The sequence below is a fragment of the Phaenicophaeus curvirostris genome, chromosome Z, assembly GCF_032191515.1.
Source record: "Phaenicophaeus curvirostris isolate KB17595 chromosome Z, BPBGC_Pcur_1.0, whole genome shotgun sequence".
NCBI classification, from domain to species: Eukaryota; Metazoa; Chordata; class Aves; order Cuculiformes; family Cuculidae; genus Phaenicophaeus; species Phaenicophaeus curvirostris.
The window spans coordinates 563,312-587,386 of NC_091431.1; positions in this window are offsets into that span (position 1 = coordinate 563,312).

Genomic DNA, 24,075 nt, shown 5'->3' on the forward strand with positions numbered 1-24,075 from the left:
GGTTACTCCTTTGGGGTAGACAATTTTTTTTAACAGATTCCACCACAGAATTCATTTTTGCTAGTTTTCTGGCAGTTAAAATAATGACTTTGTAAATAGATTTCTCAGGCTGCTCCACAGAGATTTACGGAGACTACTCTGCATTGTGAAGTTTAAAGAATAAACCTACTACAGAGCAAAAACTAAGGGAGCAACATAAACTAGGAAAAGAGAAAAAGAAAAGAAACATGTAACAGTGCCCAGAGACAGTACAAATATTCCTACTTTAATGAGGAAAAAGCAGAACAAGGCATTACGAGGAGCTAAGAGCATCATTACTGGTGTTAGTCTCCCACTTTATCCTTAAGTTTTATCTGACCTGCTGCTCTACCTCCACACAGTATTTCTGGATGGAAACAATACTTAACAATGATGCAATCAATTGTCAGATCTCTAACAGAGATGTCTCTAGCAATTTTAAATTCAAGTAACCTGTCTTCAAAGTGGTCTAAGAAATCTCAATTTAATTCACTATGAATATTTTCTTCAGCTAAATTGAGCTATTTTCATTATTTGATTGTGTTTTGTATCTCTGGAGAAGGTCCACCAATCCTTTCCTGAATTAATGACAATGAAGACGCTTTGTAGGAATGCCGAGACCTGCTTAATTATTGCATGTTTAGCATGAGACATTCTTAAAGGACTTCTGGCACTTTGAATAAATTCTTGCTCATAATGGCATCTTCATGAATATAAATGTAGAAGCACTGCAGGGAACATTATCACAGCTTCAAATCAAGTTGATTTTTTGATGCTTTTTACCACAGTAATAACAAAATGCAGGTTTTTTGAAAATCGTTTCTGGGTCACTTTGATTTGAAGTTAAGAAAATTAATTCAAGATACCTTTTAAAATGTTTATTATTTCCATTTTTGTTATCATGGAACGTGACAAAAAGTAGTCTGACCTGTAAATATAGCAGACCTTCTGTTTTCATAAATAGAACTGATGATAATTAAGACTTTAGAAGTGTGTTACTGAGGACACATTCATATTTAAAATGTTAACACTGTAAAAACCATGTAGCACTCAGATTTCTTCAGCACTTATGTTTCTCAATTTTGTACCTACATGTTTTACATTAAATTGCAAACAGTGTCTCCTTTGTACTGGTCTGTACTTGGTGTGAAAGGGTAAAACCTGGAATGTAAACCTGGAAGGTGGAATATACCTTTACAGGCCAGACGATTACTGAAAAGGTCATTTGCGTACAGTTCATGCCATTTCCAGTTGTGCCTTGTCATTGTTATGTTCGTGTGGTATTTAATTCACCTCCTGTCAACAATTTTATATACCGGGACTGTCTTATCCTCCCCAAGTATTCAAGCATCCAGGGCTCTTACAAAGAAAAACAACCTGGTCATGCTTACCGTGATATCTACCATAGTTGGATTGTTGTTGCAAATAATATCCCCTCAACTTTTAGTTCACTGATTTGCATAGGTGTTTTGAAAGTGTGTTGTCCAGTAACAATGAGCAGAATCCATTGCTTGAGAAACATGTTTGTTCCTTACATGTTCACCGTGGTGTGATACAAAAGAGCATAACTACCCCTACATACATAAATTGCTAATATTTAATCCATAGAAATCTGCAAGTATTTATGAGGCCCTCATTCTGCTGGCATGAATTAAGTTAATTGCAAGCTGGGCTATCAAATTGAGACCATGTCAGGTGCTGCGTCACCAAGCTTAAGGACCCTGGGGAATAGTTCTGGTACAAAAATAACTGAATATTTACAAGAACTTTGATGTCTAAAATGGAATTACCCACTAAGTCAAAATGTCAGTGAGCAGAGAATACTGGGGAGAGGAAATGTAGAAATCTACATCCATATTCAATGCCTTTGGCTCTCATTCTTAATCTGTCACCTTAAATATGAGTTAATTTGTTTGAGAAATTGATTTATCAAAGTCATTGTAAAGCATACATTGCATCTTTTTTCATGAAAAATTTCTAATGATTACTGATTGTTAAGTCACTGCCAATAACACAGAAAATCAGCAGATATGAGTCCTATCTCTATCAGAACTGCGACTCAGCAGTTAATCCATCATGGTTCTATGTTTACTACACAGACTTTTTCTTAAAAAGCCAGAGCCAAATTTCATCTCTAGGAAACTTACCAGTCAAAAAAATGTCAAAATCACTGCCCCGTGTATGTCACTAAATATAGATCAAAGATTAGTAGTATATATATCTGCCAACACTTCAGATACATTCCTGCCTTTATTAGTCATTTGATCACCCCAGTAAATACTATGCTGATTAAAATAATCAAAGAATTGTGTTTTATTATGATTTAAAATGGACTGTCTTGTAAGACTGGATCATATATACAGGCATTTTAGACCTGCTGAAAATATCAGATTATTGCAAATCTAGTTTTCCTTTGATGTACAAGGACTAAAACCCAGTGTCTTAAAGGTATTGATGTCCTAGTTCCTCTCAAATTAAATAGAAATTAAGGAAACTAAGTATTTTGAATAACTGGGAATTTGTATGAGAGGATTTATTTTCCACAGTCATTATAACAGCTGATAAATGCCACTACTCCAGCCAGTTACTGTATTTTCCCTAAATAATTTTTTGTGACTTAGAAGATCACTAAAAGGTTAATATTCATGTGGGAGGGAAAGACATGTTTAAGAACAATTTTTTCAGTAAGAGTTTACTTAGCAATGCGTGTGATTAATACCTAAGCACAGAGCACAGAACTTGTTGTTATACTAATTTCAGTCACTAAGTCTTTTCACTATTTATTTCACTAAGTCTGTTTAACACGTATGTATTGCAGAAATTAATGACCAGGTTCCCACTGACTTAATAGGAATCTGAACGAACCTGCAAAGTGTGCTATACTGATTTTTATACCTATGCACCAAGTAGAACCTACACAGTATATATCTTCCAGCATTATAAATATTTTCTATTTTGTGCTAGAAGAAAGACAGGCTTTTCTCATTAAAAAAAAAATTATTCTTTTAACCTTGTTCTACTTTAGTTTGAAAATCCTGCATTTCTGTCAGCTCCTGTTCCTTTTATTTGTGTTCTGCTAGGTGGAAGCTACACAGGAATAAATAATTAGGGGACAACATCCACAGAAGAAAAAAGTTTGATTAACTTAACGTCAGGGTCATTTACAAAATGACGAAAAATCTCATGATTGATTTTTCTAGCAAGTAGTGTGCTGGAATTCTGAACTTCTGAAGTTCAGAGTTCTGCTGGAATTCTACCCTTCTGAAGAAGGGTATTTAACAGCTGTCAGGTGAAAAGTCGGTATGTTTCTGCCTTAGAGGATGATGCAGAGAAAAGTGCCTTTCTGTAGACATTTGACACAGAATCTAACATAATATATCATTAGATAGTAAGGTGCTACTCCACTGATACAGGAGAAAAATCTGTAATTTTAATATATTTATTTCATTGCAAGTTTAGGTAGTTTTAATCATTGGATATAGTACCCTTTTGCTTGGGTAGTCATCTTCCAATCTCTGTACATACATTCGTAAACATTAGAAAACAGTAAAAACACTGTCAGATGAATACTGCAATATTAAGCTGTTTTGGCTGCATTTAAGCTGTGTTTGACTAAGAACAGAAGGTGTTCATCCAGTACTCAGGTCTGCTTGTACGTAGCAGATGGAGGAAGAGCAACTTGGTCTACAGCAGAGAAAGTGGCATGTTAGAAACTGACCGTGGAAAGCATGTAACCTCAGCAGCTGTTTTAATTTCAGAGGCCTGGCCTGGATAGAGGATTCAGCAAGGTATGTTATGAGAACATAAACATACTTTAAAAAAATTGACGCAGAGAACAAACTTTTCCATTTAGAAGAAACAAACGGTTGCCTATTTCAGGTCAGAGCATTCAGCAAAACTCAAAAAATCTGGAATTGATTGTATGTTTTCCTGAATAGCAGCAGGATTAGTTGTTATGTCATCCCTGAGAAATGTTAAATACCATGACCCTAGTATGCTTTCACTCTAGCTGCCTCTCTCTAGGGTAAGGTTCTTTCAGAATCATAAAATAGGTATTTCTCATGCCTTTGTACACTTAGAGCTGACTCAAGCTCTAAGTGTACAAACCTTTCTCTCTGAATGCCTGCTGCTTTGAACTTTGGAAAGTCATAATGGGAGTTAGTAGTGGGACCATTAGTCTTTTCTAGATAGGACTATGTGGGATGTATGGTGCTAAAAATATTGCCTTCCCCACAGATGTTTGAAAGAACTCCTGCCTCTAAGGAAAGTGTCTTATCAATGACTCTGAGAAGACTTTCTATGATGTGTTTAAACAGTTTAATTTTGCATGATATAATTAAATATTTATGAATATACTAGTGCTAAGGGCATTCATCTGTCCGGGTTTACTGTCATTTCTAGTTTTGAAAATATCTGGGCAATCTAAAGTTTAGGTGTCTAACCTAAGTGCTCATCTTCTACAAAACTCCTTTAAAAATACAGAAGAAAAGCAGAGATATGCTCAAAATGCCACTTAAAATTAGACTACTTTTCATTATCAACATATTCTTTCCAACATTAATAGAAACTATAAATTCTTGTCCCTCAAAATATGAATTTGCATGTGCATCTGATAGACAAATACAGAAAAATGTGGGATTTTTCTATTTCTCCTTGTAATTTGCAGTTGAGCCAATTCACAGCAGATACTCAGGTGGATGGTAAGTTTGCTAGGAATCATGCAAACTCATAAATAAGCAGGGTATTGTTTTTAAAGCCATTCTGTGTTGAAGTTTCTCTTCTTGCATTGAAGTCAGTGACACTTGACTGCAGCTAGAAGATTCTTTACTGAATTTAAGCAAACTGCAGTTCTACTGTCCAGCTTTCCTTCTGTAAGTGTGAATTTTGTATGCAATTATTAATCTCTCTGCAAACTGTATAGAATCTTAGATAGTAGATGAAGCTGAAGATGCCATGCAGCATCATACATATACATACAGTGTCCCGGTTTATCTCACCACCGCTCCTCATCAGAAGCTAAACATGGAACAGTTGTAGTCCCAGTTTCTCCCCTACAGGGAAAGGGAAAAGGGAAATGAGGGAGAGAGACTTATGGGTTAGAAACTAAAACAGCCTTAATGAAAGAGTAGCTATATAAAGAAAATGATAATTATTAATAAGTAATGGAATACTCCATTGATTGGTTTTGAGCCACCTGTCCTGCCTGCTCCTCCCTGCAGATACAAGTGCTTTTAACTCTTGGACTTATGGCATTCCACGAACACTAGGATGGCCCTTGTTTCTGTAGGAATGAGCATAAGTAATGGCAAACCTTTCATCCTGTTACTTAGTGATAACAATAAACATTGTGTTATCACCACTAGAGGCACACTGTCTGAAAAACATATTCTTAATAAACTTACTCAGAAGAGGTTTGTTTAGTTGAATAGTTAGAGAATTGGTTCTCAAACCAGAACATGAGCTTCTTGTGTTTTGCTTGGTTTCTTGTGTTTTTTTTTTTTAATGTAGCCTAATAAGAAATATCTTTTAAATCCCCCACGTGCATTAAAGCTCTCATTTTCAGCCCAAGAAAAACTGAAATTTGAGAGTTCTGTACAAAATCGTAACTAAGTTGAGCTTTAAAGATACATTTATATGTAATATGTCAGTTTGCCCCTCTAAATATTGACTATTTCAGTTCATTTATCTCATCTTGTGCAGAAGAGAAAAATTTAAGCAAATTTGAAAACTGCCATTACTATTGTTGTTATTAGATATTAACAATAAGTAGCTCAGAACTTTTACAAATATAAATGCTATTCAGAAACCGTTATCAAGCAGGACCTATTGACAGAGTAAGCATATATGGAAACAAACACAGTATTACAGCACATACCGTTTTGAGTATAAAAACAGGACTCAAGCTGTAAATATCAATGATCAATTATGTGTGCATAGCTGTGCAGCAACTATAAAAGTTGTCCGTAGTCATAATATAATCAAAATTTGCCCTGATACGTCAAAACTAGTAATCATATGAATGTAACAGCTTCAAAATCAAGTATATTGAGTTGATATCACTGGTTTCCTTAGACGGTGCATCAGTATCATTTTGTTACCATTAAAAGGCAACAAACACCCAAAGTTTGAGTTTGGCCTAGGTATGCTGCCCTTGAGGTTATGTTGTAATTTAGATGCAGCATTCTATCAAAAATATATCAAAGGCAGAAATTGAACAGAAGAACAAGGTAGATCACATCCAAGGATGTTTGTTATCATGCTGTATCACTCAGTCATGGCATATTTCTCCTAAGCATCCTAATTTCCGTTCAATTTGGACAGAAGGTTGTATTTAATTTGTTGTTCTTGAACTTCCCCTGACTCGCACTAAATCAGTTTATTAGGTCTGCTTAAATGCCATTCTCATTTTATGGCAAATGCATTTTACCTGAAAGAAACTGTCTATGCCTCAACTTTTTACCACATTATTTAGGCCTCTCAAGGAATGACTAGGAATATTTCTTCTACATCAATAATGATGACAGATGCTCATGGCAAGTTTTTTATTGTTGTTTTGGTTTGGTTTTCCAAATTCCTGATGTTACTTGTTTGTATCCTAAAATAAATATAATTTGAGATATAAACTAAATTTTTTTATTTTAGCTCTGCTAAAGCAAATCTTTTCTTCTTGAGTTGCAATAGCATTTTGTGGGGAGTTATGGTTCAGATACCTGTTCTTTCTTGACAATTAGCCTACTTTTCCAAAGATTTTTTCTGAGACATGCTAACATTGTGATAGACAATAGCAAAACAACTTATTTCATACAATCCAGAAAAAATGGACTATCTAAATGTAAAGGTATGATTCATCAAACTACAGCTTCTACAATACATACAACTGTGCATCTTTCCTAAAGGTACCGCCAAAAGTAATACATTTTCTTCACCATGAACATTTGCTATTTTTTGCAGTGATGATCAGGCATTTTTCTATTTTGAACTAATGAAAAAGACCAATACAACAAGAATATTCTGCAATTATATTGATTTGCTGGTGGAACGCTAAATTTTGGCTATAAGGAAAACAAAATCCCCAAAGACTCTGTCAGATTTTGAAACAGAAAGTCTAAGTGAAACAAAATGTAAAAGGTAATTACAGCACAATAAATGTTGAGGTGGTATTTACAAACTAGACGAAACAAAGCCAGTGATTAAATTGCATCCCGTGGCCTGCAGGCAGTAAGATCTCAAGTTACTTGTTCAAGTTCATCCCCAGCTACTCTATGTCGTAGCAAATTGCTACTTTTAATACTCACAGGATTTCCCCATAATTGCTAGCGTTGTCTTGTTTTTAGCATAGAGCTCCATTTATTATCACAATGAAGTAGCAGAAAATGGTTGTGTCATTATTTATTATCCACTATTCATATAGAATCATAGAATCATAGAATCACCAGATTGGAAGAGACCCACTGGATCATCGAGTCCAACCATTCCTATCAAACAATAAACCATGTCCCTCAGCACCTCATCCACCCGTCCCTTAAACCCCTCCAGGGAAGGTGACTCAACCCCCTCCCTGGGCAGCCTGTTCCGGTGCCCAATGACCCTTTCCGTGAAAAATTTTTTCCTAATGTCCAGCCTGAACCTCCCCTGAATATTAAGATTCAAAATCCTTCCCCATAAAATAATTACACATTGGAAATTTAGAATAAAATCTTCACGTAATCACCCTTGATTTTCCTTTGTTAAGTACATTTAGAAGCCATAGAGGCATTCTTGTAGCTGCTCTAGGGTTAAGGTTCCTGGCAGTAACAGATGCTCAAATTACTTAAGAAAGATATACCACGTTCCTCTGGCTATAATGTTCGCTCAGCCAGAGAAGTGTGGTGTTATGTAGCACCATTGTACTTTCTGTCATCTACTGTTTAGTAGACTGTAGACTACAAGCAAACACACGTATATTTCACACATGTACAAATAGTGACTCTGAGAACAGGCATAGGATCGAATATGTCGTCATTAAAAAGGAACAGTAAGATCTGCAAGAAATTTGCAAGATAACAATCTCTGAAAGTGTGTTTTCCCTAAAGGCTTCTAAATTGTCTTCCCTTGGCTTTTTGTCTGAGATTAGCTGAGTTTCAGGGGAAGCAACCAGGTTTCAAAACATTTGAGTAGCACAGATTGTTCACAGATTAGCAGACTTATTATGTTAACTGCACAGCATAGCTGAGTTCCTACAATATTAATAATAAATATTTATGAGCTCTCTTTTGGACATATGGATTGTCTTGGAAAAATGTTCTGAATTAAAATATATTCACTCTATCAAAAAAATTATTTAAAAAATAACAGTTATAATTAGCATGATATCAAAATATCATTCTGAAGTTAAAACAATTCCTTTTCAAAAATGCTGTTGCACAATGTTCACAAAAAATTTCTAAAGGCTTCGTATCTACAAATATTTATAAAGCCAGCTGAACTGAATGATTACGTCTGGCTGACCCTAAGCAATCTATGTAAATAGCCTAATCTAGCCTAAATGCTAAGTCACAAGTCAATAGCAACTGAATTTTAGTCTGTGCCACCTGAGACACTAGAAAAATTGGATTTAAAAAATGATTTCATATGAACAAGACAGATCTATATTCATAGCAGGATCCAGTTTAGGGACAGAACTAAAATTGTGCCTTGAACAATGAAACAATAACAACAAAAAAAAAAACACTTAGCAAGTTATTTATCAAACCAAGATCTTGCCCATTGATTAAATTCAAGCGTTTCTAGGTTTGAGATCAACAGTGAAGGACTGTTTTACATAATATTCTTAAATTACTCAGTTTTGACAGCTGGGAGAGCACTGAAAGTGTAAATATGACATGGTAGAGGAAGTTTAAATGTCCGACATCTTTCAAAAAAATATACAGTGATATAAAAACTTCATGGAAATATCAACACTCCAGAATATCTGCACTGAAGGGAGACTCTCTTCCTAGAGTCTTTATGGTTGTGGGTTGTTTTATCTAATCCTGGGTCCTGCTGGCTATTTATTCCATCTTTCTATTCTGCAACGTTCCAATTTGCAAAGTGGAAATAATTACTTTTATATACTTCTGTTAAATGCCTTAGACATAAGAAAGTGCTAGAATTCTGCTGTCTTTTTCTCCTTAGGTGGCACAAGAATAGACACAGCTTTTATACTGCAAAACTTTATTGATAACACTCAAAAGTATTCTTTCAATAAATAGTATATCACAAAATTTATTATGAATATTTTAGTACAAGCAAAATTGCATTTCCCATCCCAACAGTCCTGAAAAATATCTACATAACTATCCATTTTGGATAAGTATTATATAGTCATTTATTACATATTTGAGTCTCTAGGCTTTTTAAATAAGCAAGTTAATTTTTTCCTCTATGTATAGCACAATTATATCCTGTGGTATCTATAAGAACTGTGACTACTTTCCTTCAAAAGCTGTCATTTTGCCCTTCAGATTTTTTTTCTTAAAAAAGCAAACATTGGTGGAGAAATTCATGTATTTGTGAAAAGTGCAGCGTTATATGATTAAAAAATTACTGTACTGTTATAGTCTCGGTTTTTCAGTGCCTGTCTGTATTTAGTAGAGATGAATGTCCAAGTGTGGGTTTTTTTGAGGTGTCACTGTCTCTTAAATGACAGTATGCAGAATACTTACCAACGATGAGGGAAGACCTAATATGTCCTGTAATATTTTTTTTAAATCGTCATACTTCAATCCTAAACTGTGGAGTAGTCTAGATTTGGAATCTACAGAAGTCATTCTGCCCACTGACTTGCCATAAAATACTGGAGAGTTAGTTTACCTCATTTTATGAGTTCAGATTAACTGGCTAGTAACATTTCATTTCAGTAAAAGTTCTGAAAAAGTATCTGCTGCTGTCACTTCTCAGAGAAGACTGGATTTTCTGGTGTTACATTTATAAATAAATTTGTTTCAGAGTGCTTATCTGGAGCTTTGAGCAACATATATAATAGTTTTGAAAGTACATTTTCCACCTTCAGGTTTATCCTTCTTGTGGTCTTTTGTGCAATAGGCTTAGGTATGAAAAGTCCAGACTTAACTTTTAAAATTATTCACAAGAAGGGCTTGAATTTGCAGTTCATGCATAAAAGTATGCGTGGCCTAATTAATGGCCTGCTGTTTTATTCTAACTAAATATGCTGTCTGGACAAACCAATATTTCTGTCAGGCTTATTTAAATAAATAAGCAAACTGAGTTTTTGCAATTTAGAAATATTTGTTAAAAAAAAGTTTGAAGTTATTTAAGTATATTTATAACAAGAATTTCCCATTCCTTTGTTGAAGTTCACATGTGTTCTAGCTTGACAAAGTACATGCACATACACACATATTTTTTCAATTCATCCACTGATAAAAATTTTGTGATATCATGGAACTGATGATTTCACTGTTGTCTGCTAATTTTCATCCAATTTTCCTGGTTAGAATTACTGGTTTACACTCAGGAGGTTTGCAATACACATCATGGAAATGCAGAAAGCATATTCGCAGTCATTATACCTTTCATTTGCAACAGCTTGAAGGATTAGCCACCAGTGATACAAGGACATAGGGATGCAGAAGGATAACAACATTCATAAGTAAATGCACATGACCACTGGATAACAACAGCTTGCATTTCATTAAAGAAACTTAATGGGATGTATCAAGAGACAATGAGTAATGCATGGCAGCAAATTTCATTAGGATTCATACACAATACTGAGTGAAAAGTAGAGCTGATTTCCTGAAAAGAAATTAAATTAATGTGAATGACTTTATGTATTGGGCTGCAGTTTCCAAGCAAATCACTCTCTCTGCATTTTCTTTTCACACTATTCCTCACTGTAAGAACAGAAATAAAAAACTCACCCACTTTGAAAGCCTTCTCTTTATTCTAAGATCTCCTGTAACTTCCTTGTAATGTTTTAGTCCTACCTTCTTAGCTACAAACTGACAGAACATTCTGTTGTAGAGCAAAGCCCAGACAACCTTCTTGTGAGGTAATATGACTGAAAGCCATTTGCTTTTACTGATATGTGTTCCAAAGTAATGATCACATTAACAATCAGCAAGATATGTTATTTGTGTGACATGGATGAATATTGCTCTATTTTCACTGCTGCTACTCAATATGACAAATGCCTATTTCAGCCTGAAAGGGAAAGGTGTTTTACACTAAGTGCTCTAGTGTAGTGTGATTATTTCCATTGTGTGGTTTTGTTTTGCAAGGTTCTTTGCCACCTGCTCCTTCCTGAAAAATGGGATTCATCTCCTATTTTTACCAGGTCTGTCTATGGTAGGATATTTTACAAAATAATATCATCAGGTTCAATGTCTTGCAGTATATGAATTGTATCATGCGGATTTGGTGTTTGGGTTTTTTTTAGTTGCTGGGGTTTTTTTTGCTGTGTTTTTTTATTCAGGCCTTTTCCTGGAGTAATTTTCTTCAGATTGTAAAATGATCAATACATTTGGTGATAAATCCACACACTCAGAAATAGCATTCTGTTAATTTTGAGCAGAGAATATTTAGAAAGAATAAGACTGTCATACAAAAGGAAAGTTTTCCATGCAGCACTGAGAATGACTCTAAAATGTGGGACTTAAATAGGAAAAATGGAAAACTTTCATGTTTTAAAAGCTGAATGTTTGAAATTTTTTTTTCATAAGGTGATGCACAGACATTTTAAGTACCACAACATCCAACATCTACTTATAAAAATAAACACAATGAACATAAGTCCCTATAATTCTTAACAAATTATGACATATGGATGAGGAGTGATCATATAATTTGTATTGTCCTCATCCTGTATAGACATTGATGAGTACCTACATAAGCTGCTTTTCCCTCTCTTAGCCCAAAGGTGTTTGTTCTTCAGTCAGGCAAGTAATTTTCTCTTACAGGACAGCACCAATGAAAAGTATGGTGAAAGGTCACCTTGAAATCAGTTTTGTCTTCTTAGGTCTTGAAATTGCACTCAACACCCATATACAACCTGGACTACTTCCACCTACTAGTTTAACAGAGTCAGTAGAATTCTCCTTGTTCTTTCCTTCTTCCTTCCATTTTGCTTTAGCAGGGCACAAGTACAACCTATAAGGGCTGAGACAGCCACTTTAGTAACCAGCCATCTATTTAGTATCAGGTGTTATTCCTTTCCCTTTATGCAGAGCAATTCCTAAACAGTTTTGAAATCCTTAATTGAACTGACTTGCACTTTGAAATAAAAGAGGCATCCAAAGACAGTTGTAAGCATAAAATATATCTGATGATGTCTTAGACAATTCTTCTGCAGCACTCATGCTTAAGTCTGAATCAATTACTCTTCAGACTGTGATCTTGCAAATGAGGTTTATCTCTGAACCGACTTAAACACCTATTATTTGTAAAGAGCTATTTATTGAACTTGGTTTTGAGGTGAGGGTAAGAGGAGGTTATATTAAAGCAAACCTTCAACTACATCAACAATATACATTTCCAAATTTTTAATAGAATTCTGTCTGTCATTATGCTAGAGTATAGATATACTGGCTAAAGCAGTAAGATGAAATACAGTTATCAGAAGCTATATAAGTTTATTTTTATCAAGCATTCTGGCTTTCAGTGTTTTGACATTTAAAACTTTAAGATTAGAACTGTCAGTCGCGTTAATCATTTTGGAAGTAGATAGTGCTGCCACACAAGGATTTTAGGGATAATTCCTAGTTCTTCGTATTTTAAAATGGATTGCTGATTCTTTTGATAAATTTGAAGGCCTGTTTGTTTCTACTCCAAATCCAGAAAAGGCATGTTTTAGAATAGATAACAGAAAAAAACAACATCAGCAAAAAAGCCTGACTTCAGCAGTCATCATCTATCACTTCTGTCTCAGCTGTCATTTGTACCAGATATCATGGTTCATTTTTCATACACTATTGTTAATTTATTTACATCACAGGAACATTCAAGCATGTTGGCCTAGGTATAAATGTACAGGAGAACACAGTCCCTCTCTTCTGTACTCTTAAAAAACAACATATCCCACATGAGCAACGACGACAAAAGTAACAGTAAAACCAATAAAGATAAAACGAGATAAATAAGCAAGATCAAACATCACTATGGTTAGCCAGCTTCACTGCACACCTCTACTAATAATTGTCTTAGTCCCCTTCTTACCATTTCTATGCTGAACCTCTGTACACTCTGCATTCTAAGCCACTTCTTATTTTAGTTGATAAACTACTGGAGAACCAATATCTTAAAGTATATGTCCTAATAATCTGTCTTCTGCATAAAATTTCTTTGCATTTTCTTTTCAGTACCCTTTGCTCTTGTCAATCATTTTTGACAGCCTGTTGCTTTTCTTTATCATTCCTGTGTAAAGAACAAATGAATGTTGGTTTTTTTTGCTGTATATTAACTTAAATTGTTCCTACTATTATGTTACTTTTTAAATTAGCTTTCATCCTGAGCTATGATACCATGGCATACTGCTGAGGCTGTAGTTTTCAGAATTTCTCTGCCTGCCTCTGGAGGACATTTTGTCACCCAAATGAACCTCATAAATCTTTGACTCAAATAATAGTCCTTTGTAATGTCAGGTAATACTGTCATCTGAAAAAGAAAAAGAAAAAGAAAAAGAAAAAGAAAAAGAAAAAGAAAAAGAAAAAGAAAAAGAAAAAGAAAAAGAAAAAGAAAAAGAAAAAGAAAAAGAAAAAGAAAAAGAAAAAGAAAAAAACAAACAAGAAAATCTATGGGACAGTTGAAATTTCACATCTTCTCTTATAGGCGTGATAGAAAGTCAGTTTATTATTTTTTTTAATATATCTTTGATATAGTAACAAAGATACTATTTCATCCTATAAAATACATCCTTCTCAAAAAGCAAGTATCTTGCTGATTTGTTTAGCTCTCAGTTTTACCAAACTAACATTAAGTTCCAAACCTAACAGCACAGTAAAAAAAAATAGAAGGGAAAACTAATATGACCAAGCAGAGCTGCTCAAAACTTCAATAACACTTGGAGGCAAATTAAAAACACTGAGTGGCATTTGATTAGATGTATTTCAGTGGAATGAAATTTTGCATACTGAGCTTCTCCTGGTTTATTATTTTTGCGAGTGTTTGTGTGTCAAAAATTCCTGCTATCATCTCCAATGTCATTATTTGATCAAAAAGCTAAGACTGAGAATTATCCCAAATCACTGAGATTTACCTTAAGCCTACATCTACTTACATTCAATTATTAAAAAATCTTAATGAGATTGCTTGGGCAAAATAAGCCTGATGCTGAACATATTGCAAAAGTTCACTCATTATTTTATAGCTTATTTTTGCTGTGTTTCCTGTTTTGTCTTTCACTGCAGCTGTACAACACTCACAAAGACTGTGAACTAAGATGTATTTAACTATCAAAAGCACTTGAGTGAACAGGGCATTAACAAATTTTAAGATTCATTTATACTATATTAGGGATGCAAAACCTTAGAAAATAGCTATTTTGACACCTCTTTAACAGTAAGAAGTTATTAAGTATTCTTTACTGTTTTGCCAAGTACTTATTGTCAATGATTAAGTACCTAATAATTGCTAATGCTGTAATATTCCTTACAAATGTCTCAAGTTATATATCAATGTAATTACTGAGTGGTTTTTGTTTTATTGATTTCACATTTTTCATGATTTCTAATAGTATTATTAGCAAGAACTTTACACTTGAAAATTCTAGTTTACCATTTGACCTGTTCAGTCATTTGGCACAGCTAAACCCCGTCATTAAACCAAACAGCCAATTCCAATCATACACTCACTGCCTTGCTGGCAAAGGAATTGTTACCTGTCATGACTGCAAAGAGCTTAGTTGGTATGAAATACACCAGCAAATCACTGCAGGTTCTGCACATATACTTCAAAGTCCATCAAGCCTGCCTTATTCAGGAAAAGGGAAACCCTTATCTCTAGATGAATCTACGCTACCCTTAGAACAAGTGATTGATGTGCTTATTTAAAGTTTTTCAGGCTCTGAGAGAATTGCATTCGTGTAACCTGCAATATTAACTAAGCATTTAATTATGACACCAAAGCCCTAAGAACCTGAGCAGATGGCCTTTAATTAGAACATTCAGCTAAAATCTACATTCATGAAATACAGCATTGTCAGTTCACTGAATACGTGTAAAACAGGTCTCTGCTTACCTTGCAAGTTAAAGCCATCTAGATTTTTCTTGTTCTAATATTTCATATTATATAGAAGATATCATATAGAAGATATAATATTATATAGAAGATATAATATAATATTTCATATTATATAGAAGAGCAACAAAGCTGGTGAGCTGGCTGGAGAGCAGGTCTTACGAGGAGCGGCTGAGAGAGCTGGGGGTGTTTAGCCTGGAGAAGAGGGGGCTGAGGGGAGACCTCATTGCTCTCTACAACTACCTGAAAGGAGGTTGTAGAGAGGAGGGAGCTGGGCTCTTCTCCCAAGTGACAGGGGACAGGACAAGAGGGAATGGCCTCAAGCTCCACCAAGGGAGATTTAGGCTGGAGATTAGGAAAAAAATTTTCACAGAAAGGGTCATTGGGCACCGGAACAGGCTGCCCAGGGAGGGGGTTGAGTCACCTTCCCTGGAGGTGTTTAAGGGACGGGTGGACGAGGTGCTGAGGGACATGGTTTAGTGATTGATAGGAATGGTTGGACTCGATGATCCGGTGGGTCCCTTCCAACCTGGTTATTCTATGATTCTATGATTCTACATAAGACTATCCACCAGGAAACCGAGGGTAATAATCCACTGGCTTTACCAGGGAAGAAATCTTTCTTATGAAGCCTTTCATAGAGGCCCCAGACAGGCAGCGGACCTCCCTGTGGAGCAGGTCCAGTCTGCAGATAGATCCCTCTTTTCCCTTCAGAAGGGAATCCACCAAGACAATCATTCTTCCCTTCTTCTTCTCAGAAGTTGTTTTGATGGTCAGTTGAGGATGGCTCAACCTAGGGAACGTTTCTAGGCTGTGGGAGCCACCCTCCTCTGTGGAGTTTGATTCCACTTGCAGTGCTTTGTATCTATTCCTCAAGGGAACCCAGGAGTTTGTTGTCGGAATAGGGACAACGTGCTTGTTGCACTGGGCTATGTGTGTTGCACCGGACAATGTGCATCTAACAACCATAACACTGCTGGTGTCTCTTTTGTTTTGTAAGACAAGATTCTGGCTTAAGTTTATTTATAAGGGCTGTTGTAACATACTGAAAAAATATCGAAGAGGTTCTACAACTGCAGCTGCAGTGCTCTTCCATGATTTAATCGGAAAAAGAACTTCATACCCTTTTTCCATCCTCTTAAAAACTGCTAGTAAGTTTCTCACACAAAATACTTTTCATTTGAAATTGCTCATTGTTGAGGTGAGAGCTATACATGGTAGCCGAAATTACTTTCTTAGAAAAAATGTGAGAAAGGCAATTTTTTTCTGAGTTTTATAGGTAGCAAAGAGAAATCTCGACCAAAGGCACTTCTGCCTGGTCTAAAATATTGAAACACATGAAACGCCATTTTGCCTTTGACAGTAAATAGTGTAAGGATAAGTGCAAATGTTGTTAAATTCTGTATTGCCTTAAGAAGAAAATGATAAACTTCTTGCCTGTGTCCATCCTTAACAAAATCTCTGAGACTATTTGCTTAAAATTTTGCTTCCTTTGAAGCTTTAATTCAGATAAAAGGTTGAGCAATAAATAAAAGAAGATGGCCCTGAAGTTCAAGAAAATATTTACATTCACATTTTCCATTGATGTGCTGCTGAGGTCTGATTTTCATTTACAGTAAATATTTTTAACATCGTCTTAACAAACATGGAAATGATGGAAATGTCTAATTTACCATCCCATGGCAAAGGCAGCAAGATTTGGAGTATGTCTAACAAATATCTGTCTATCCTAGTGAAAGAAATTCTACCAAGATTCATTAGCTTCCTAGTACAGGTTGTATTCTTTGTTCTCTTTGAAACTCAATTCCTTACCTGGAGTAAAACTTCTCTAGCTCAAAGCACTATTACAAAATTATATGTGATGAGGTAAAAAAACTAATAGTATCTTTACAGGGACAATTTGTGACAGTGACCATACAGACCAACCGTGAACCATAAATTGGTAATCCTTTGCTGTAAGGAAGTTTCTGCTTAATTTCTCATGCTGTATGGAATATGGATGCTTTTTAGTACCGGATACAATAATCTCGTTTGTCGCCTTGCTCCACAGAATAGTCTCGCATGCAGTTGTGCATAGAAAAATACAATATGTAGAGAAGGATGTGAAGTCTTTCAGTCTGAGCCTTCTAGTCTGGTATTTTTCCACAGGAATTGCACTCATCCATTGCATGTTGAGTGTTCTGTGCAGTGGAAAAAAAGAAGTTGGTAAATATGACTTCATTAGACATGAAACACTCCATCTTTAATTTGACAAGGGCTACTGCTCTAGGTCTTTCAGAAGAATATGAATTTCACTAAATGTGATTCTCACAGCTCAGTCACATGGTGGGGATAGGATACAGATATTTCAAGGTGACTTATTTTGTTTTAAAAGAATTTATAAGAAGAAACAGAAACCTTTGGGTTGTCATTGTTTCTGATGAACAAATTGGATGAGCTATAGTATTAAGTCTTTGGCTAAGTGCTGTAGGAAAAAGATTTTTCTGATTTCTTGGGATTTAAAAGGAAAGCAAAAGCTAATTTCTTTTTTGTAGATAAAAATGAATAACTTTTGAACTGTAATCTTTTTAAACTTCAGGGTACAGCAATTATTTTTTTAAACAGAGTGGTTGCAAAATCAAAGACAAAAAGACAGTATCAAAGTACAAATTTAAAAGTTTTAATCTGTTTTTTTTTCCCTAGCAAATTTAGGAAAGCATTTTAATAATACCAAAGGAATATCTTTACTAGTTGAGAGAGAGATTTCCCTACATAATTAATTCTGTCAAAGGTATTTCAACAACCTCTGGCTGAATCTGCATCTGGGCTCTCTCTCATTTACATAGGTTATATTCAATAATGTTATTCACAAAAAAAAGGAAACTTTTTTTTGTAATAATATTATTACTTTTCCTTTTCCAGATGATTGTAAATTCAGTCTTTATTTTCCCCTCAGTTAACTTACAGTACTCCATTTTTATGATGCCCGTTTTTCTGCAAATTTTAGAGAAATACTGTTACAGTTATGTAACATAATATTACACCAGTTACCCATCTCTCCTACAGGAGCATGTAAAAGTAATTTTAATTTTCCCATGACATGACTTAAAAGAACAGGTCCATTTGATGTTGTTTTTTGGTTGGCTGGTTGGTTTTGATATGGAATAGTTTGACAAGTGGAAATTTAATGTAATACTTTTCTCAATCTTCTGCCATATGCTTTCACTTTGAGTTCGTTAGTTCTTTTAGCATGCATTTCAAGTAATTTCTTTCACTTTCTTTGTGTCAAAAAACCTATATGAGCATTCAGAAAAGATGCTGAGCATTCAGTTTTAGCACGTATAATCAGTTCCTGCTCATATTAGCCCTTTCCATTAACTATACCAACTTATTTCCAGTAACTTAACCATTTATTTATCCTTGTGAAAATATTAAAATTATAATTCTTAGTACTTTCCAAGATTTGACTGCCATGTCTGTGAATGTTGATCATACTCAAGTTGAAATATTCTATAAGCACCCAGGAGAAGTCTCACAAAAATCGCTAGCACTTTTTCTTGTGGAAGACTTCAACTTACCAGATGCCTGCAGGAAATACAACACAGCAGGGAGGAAACTGTCCAGGAGATTTCTCAGCTGTGTGGTAGATAACTTACTGACACAGCTGGTGAGGAAGCCAACTAGAGAAGGTACCTTACTGTATCAGTTCCTCGTGAACAGAGGAGGATTTCTGGGAGATGTGATGGCTGAAGGTTCCCTTGGGCATAGCAATCATGAAAACATAGTGTTTTCGATTGTCAGAGGATTGAGGAGCAGGGGTCAGCAGAACTGCCACCTTGGACTTCCACAGAGAAGACTTTGGCCTGCTTAGGACACTGATAAAACCCTCTGGAAGGTGGACTTGAAGGGCAAAGGAGTGCAGGAATGATGAACAGAGAATTTTGGCTGAAGCTCAGGAAAAAAAAGGAGGGTTTATGGCCTTTTGAAGAAGGGGCAGACAGATCAGGAAGGTTATAAAGGTATTATGAGTTTATACAGGGAGAAAACCAGAAGGGCCAAAGCCCAACTAGGACTTAATCTCACTACTGCCACAAGAGACAATTAAAAATGTTTTTATAAATACATCAGCAGGAAAAGAAAGGCAGAAACATAGTGACATATGATGTAGAAAAGGCTGAAGTACTTAATAACTTCTTCACTTCAGTCTTTAATAGTAAGACCAGTTGTTCTTTAGGTCCTCAGCTTCCTGCACTGGAAGACAGGGACAGGAAGCAGAATGAAGCCTCCATAACCCACGGTAAAATAGTTAGTTATCTGCTACACTCCATATAAATACGCAAGTGTATGGGGCTGGATGAAATTCACCTAAGGGTACTGAAGAAACTGATGGAAGTGTTCAACAAGTCACTTTCAGTCATGTATCAGCAGCCTTGGTTAACTGGGAAGATGCCACTTGACTGGAGATTAGCAAATGCGACACCCATCTACAAGAGCAGCTGGAAGGAGGATCTGGGGACCTACAAGCCTTTCAGTCTAACATCAGTGCCAGGGAAGAATATGGAGATCATTTTAAATGTCATCACGTTGCAGGTTCACGGCTACAAGCTGATCAGGCCCAACAAGTACAGGTTCATGAACGGCAGGTCCTGCTCAACTAATCTGATCTCCTTTGATGACAAGGTGATCCACTTTGTGGATGAGGGACAGGCTGTGGATCTTTTCTACCTAGTAAAGCCTCAACACTGTTTCTCATGGCATTCTCCTGGGGAAACTGGCTGTTCACGGTTTGGATGAGTGTACATTTTGCTGGATAGAAAACTGTCTGGATGGCTAGACCCAGAGAGTTATAGTAACTGGAGTTAAATCCAGTTGGCAACTGGTCACAGGTAACGTGAGAGCCTCCGGGCTCAGGACTGGGGCCAGTTCTTTTTAATACCTTTATCAATGATCTGGATGGGGACATTGCATGCTCCCTCAGTAAGTTTATAGATGACACCAAGTAGGGCAGGCATATTGATCTGCTTGATGGAAGGAAGGCTCTGCAGAGGGATCTGAACAGTCTGAATCAGTGGGCTGAGGCCATTTGTATGAGATTCAATGAAGTTAATTGTTGACACCTGCACTTGGGTGAGAACAAACCCATGTAGCCCTATAGACCTGGGGAAGAATGTCTGGAAAGCTGCCCAGCAGAAAAGGACCTGGGGAGTTTGTGAAAAACTGGGTGAATATGAGCCAGCAGCATGCTCAGGTGACCAACAAGACCAGTAGCATCCTGGCCTGTATCAGAAGTCCTGTGGCCAGCAAGACTAGGGAAATGATCATCCCACTGTACCGTAAAAGAAGCAAGACCTACTTTGATCAGTACTGGCTCACAAGCCATAAATTGCACTTGGCATTCAACTGAAACCGATGGAACACAGTACATACAGAATTGCCACAGAGGCATTTTCCTGAAGAAGCTTTATAGCCAGAAACTGTAGTTAGAGATGATTTCCAAAGGAAGGTAATCCCTCCTTTGACTACTAAATTCAAGCTGCAGTTGTGCTGCTGCTTATTGTATTATCTGTTACTGCCACTTTAGGCTACTTTTAGAACATGCTTGACTTCAGTCCATGCATATTTGTTCTGACCCAGGAAAAACATTGTATGTTCAGCTTATATTAACTTCACTGATTCCGATAATCTCTGTAGAAGCAGAGCAAGTTTTCTTACATCCTATGCCGACAACAATTAATCCTAACTGAGCCTTACAGACAGTTTTGTTTTCATGTCTGTTCTAATAGAATATTGTCAAATACATTGCAAACACATTTGCAGACAACATTCTGTTTCATTTATTGGCAACATTTAGGTACTGACATTAAGTTCTCATGAAGACAAAACAGAACATTGAATGTAGTGTCTACATGTTATACAGGAATCCTGACTTGACTGTTATCTTACTGGGCACAAGACTTCTATTTCCTCTGGAATACTATTGTCCATTGTCCCCTCAAAACTCTACAAATTAGCCGGACTCCAGAAAATGAGCGATAAAATAAAATGTCATTCTATTCAGCACCACTTTGTTTAGCAGAATTAGCCTTCTAATGGGTTAATTCCTTACTTAAACTTTGCCAGTTCTGCTAAATATTTAGTCCTTAAGTCATATTGTAGGTTACTAGAGATGATTTAGGAGATAGCTTAACTTACATTGCACATTAAATTTGCAAAGAAATGTAAATGTTTCATTTTATGCTGTAGTAAATGTGCATAAGTAATGTGTTCTTCCTATGTAAAAACCAAACTAAATGAATAATTTAGTTCTGAACTATGGAGATCTCTATTAGAAATTAGTGAGCAAGTATTTGAAAGTAAGTGGGATGTATTTAAACAGCAATTGTATTTAGAAATACAGAAAAATTATTTCCACTATCCTGCAATTGATGATTTAATAGCTATATGGGCTCTTTATTGAAGGCCAGTCTGTGACCTGCACCAGTCCTAAATACAGAATAGGAAAAGGGAATTCTGCTGCTGCCAGAATTTAATGATGAGTCTCCAGAGGATAAACCTCAATTGTCAGGACATCTAATCTACACCAAAGATCCAATGAAGTATTCCCCAAAACACCATTTTTCCTTCTGTTTTTACTGTAAGCAAGCATGCAGAAGACAGCTAAGGACAGATTTTGGAGGGAGGATAATCTAGTGGGTAGGAGAACCGTGTAGCAAGGGAAAGGCATTGACACTATTACCATATCATCTTTGGGCAGAGTGGGTTTGCTTTTCTCCTCTGCATTTTATTGCTAGAATAGGCATTAAATCCATATACATTTAGCTGCAGTCCCCATTTCCATTTACATTTGCTCTTTCAGTTGAAAGTCAATCCGTTCACAGTAGGACTCCCAGTATGGGAGTGGACCTAATTCTTAACTGAATATTCTTATTTGCTTGTTTGATTGTCTGAAACGAAGAAATTCCTTTTGTCACATGTGGTCCAATTAGGCAGTCTTTATGGAGCAGTTTCTGCAGGTACGCATGTTTGGCTTTATTAAAAATAAGTTACAAAATAAAGACCTTACACTATAGAGCATCAGCACGTGACTTAATAATTACTCTGTAAGCAGGCAAACTGGCAGTTAAGTAACACAAGTTGATTACGATACTCTTGCACCTAGCAGGGAATTTTATTGTAAAATAAAGCAAGCGGGTATTCATTTCCATTTCCTCATTATCAGGCACTTCATCAGCTCAGATACTGGATGCTGAGGCATAACTAAACATAATAAAGCATGATTCCTTCAATCCTTCTTCAGCACTGGCCCTTGTGGGGAGGGAAGGGAAGGGAAGGGAAGGGAAGGGAAGGGAAGGGAAGGGAAGGGAAGGGAAGGGAAGGGAAGGGAAGGGAAGGGAAGGGAAGGGAAGGGAAGGGAAGGGAAGGGAAGGGAAGGGAAGGGAAGGGAAGGGAAGGGAAGGGAAGGGAAGGGAAGGGAAGGGAAGGGAAGGGAAGGGAAGGGAAGGGAAGGGAAGGGAAGGGAAGGGAAGGGAAGGGAAGGGAAGGGAAGGGAAGGGAAGGGAAGGGAAGGGAAGGGAAGGGAAGGGAAGGGAAGGGAAGGGAAGGGAAGGGAAGGGAAGGGAAGGGAAGGGAAGGGAAGGGAAGGGAAGGGAAGGGAAGGGAAGGGAAGGGAAGGGAAGGGAAGGGAAGGGAAGGGAAGGGAAGGGAAGGGAAGGGAAGGGAAGGGAAGGGAAGGGAAGGGAAGGGAAGGGAAGGGAAGGGAAGGGAAGGGAAGGGAAGGGAAGGGAAGGGAAGGGAAGGGAAGGGAAGGGAAGGGAAGGGAAGGGAAGGGAAGGGAAGGGAAGGGAAGGGAAGGGAAGGGAAGGGAAGGGAAGGGAAGGGAAGGGAAGGGAAGGGAAGGGAAGGGAAGGGAAGGGAAGGGAAGGGAAGGGAAGGGAAGGGAAGGGAAGGGAAGGGAAGGGAAGGGAAGGGAAGGGAAGGGAAGGGAAGGGAAGGGAAGGGAAGGGAAGGGAAAACCCCAAACCACTGTTTTCCAGACACTTCTCCTTTGTTTTAATTTTTTGGTTGTAAAACTCTAACAAATTGATAATAAACAATATGCAGAACAAATTTTGGTTTGTGTTTCATTCCCACAACTTGAATATCTAGTTTGCTACTAAGCTACAAAACCATAACTAGGAGGAAAAAGAATATGACTTGTGTTTGTCAATATATATTTTTGGAATTTCCCAGATCCCATAAACAACATTAACTAGACTTTCTTATGAGTTTTCTTCCTCCTTGGTCTTATGAGATAACATTTGTCACACAGTTCACTGGTTGCTGCAGTAAATATTCATTTTATTCTCCTCACAAGTCACCACCTGACCTGCATTTTTTCGTTGAAAATAGCTAATTGTGAGTTATACTACAAATAATCAGAATGGTGACTAGGCAGCATTGTTCTGAACATTCACTTCATAAAGTTGTTTTTGTTTTATAACTGATTTCTGTTATATATAACAAGTAGTCTTACCAACAATGAAAAGTCTGTTGGAGTAGGAAGTCACCTCAAGACTTTATAATCATTTACAGTGACAAATTTTAAGTATCATGTCCTGAAGTATAATGATTTTAATAGCTAGCTGCAAAAAGCAATAGGAACTAGATCCTTCAGAAGGCATTTCCTACTCTCTCAAAGATAATAACAGGGAGAAAGAGATAAGTATTGAAAAAATCCTTATCCTTACCCCCATTCCTGCCTTCATGGGGATCTTTGTATTAGCACAGTTACTTGTCTCAGCAGAAGTAATATTTTAACAGATAGGAAACATACAAGATTGCTAAGATGAGCCATTAAGAAGTTACTCAGACGATAAAAGTCCGTTA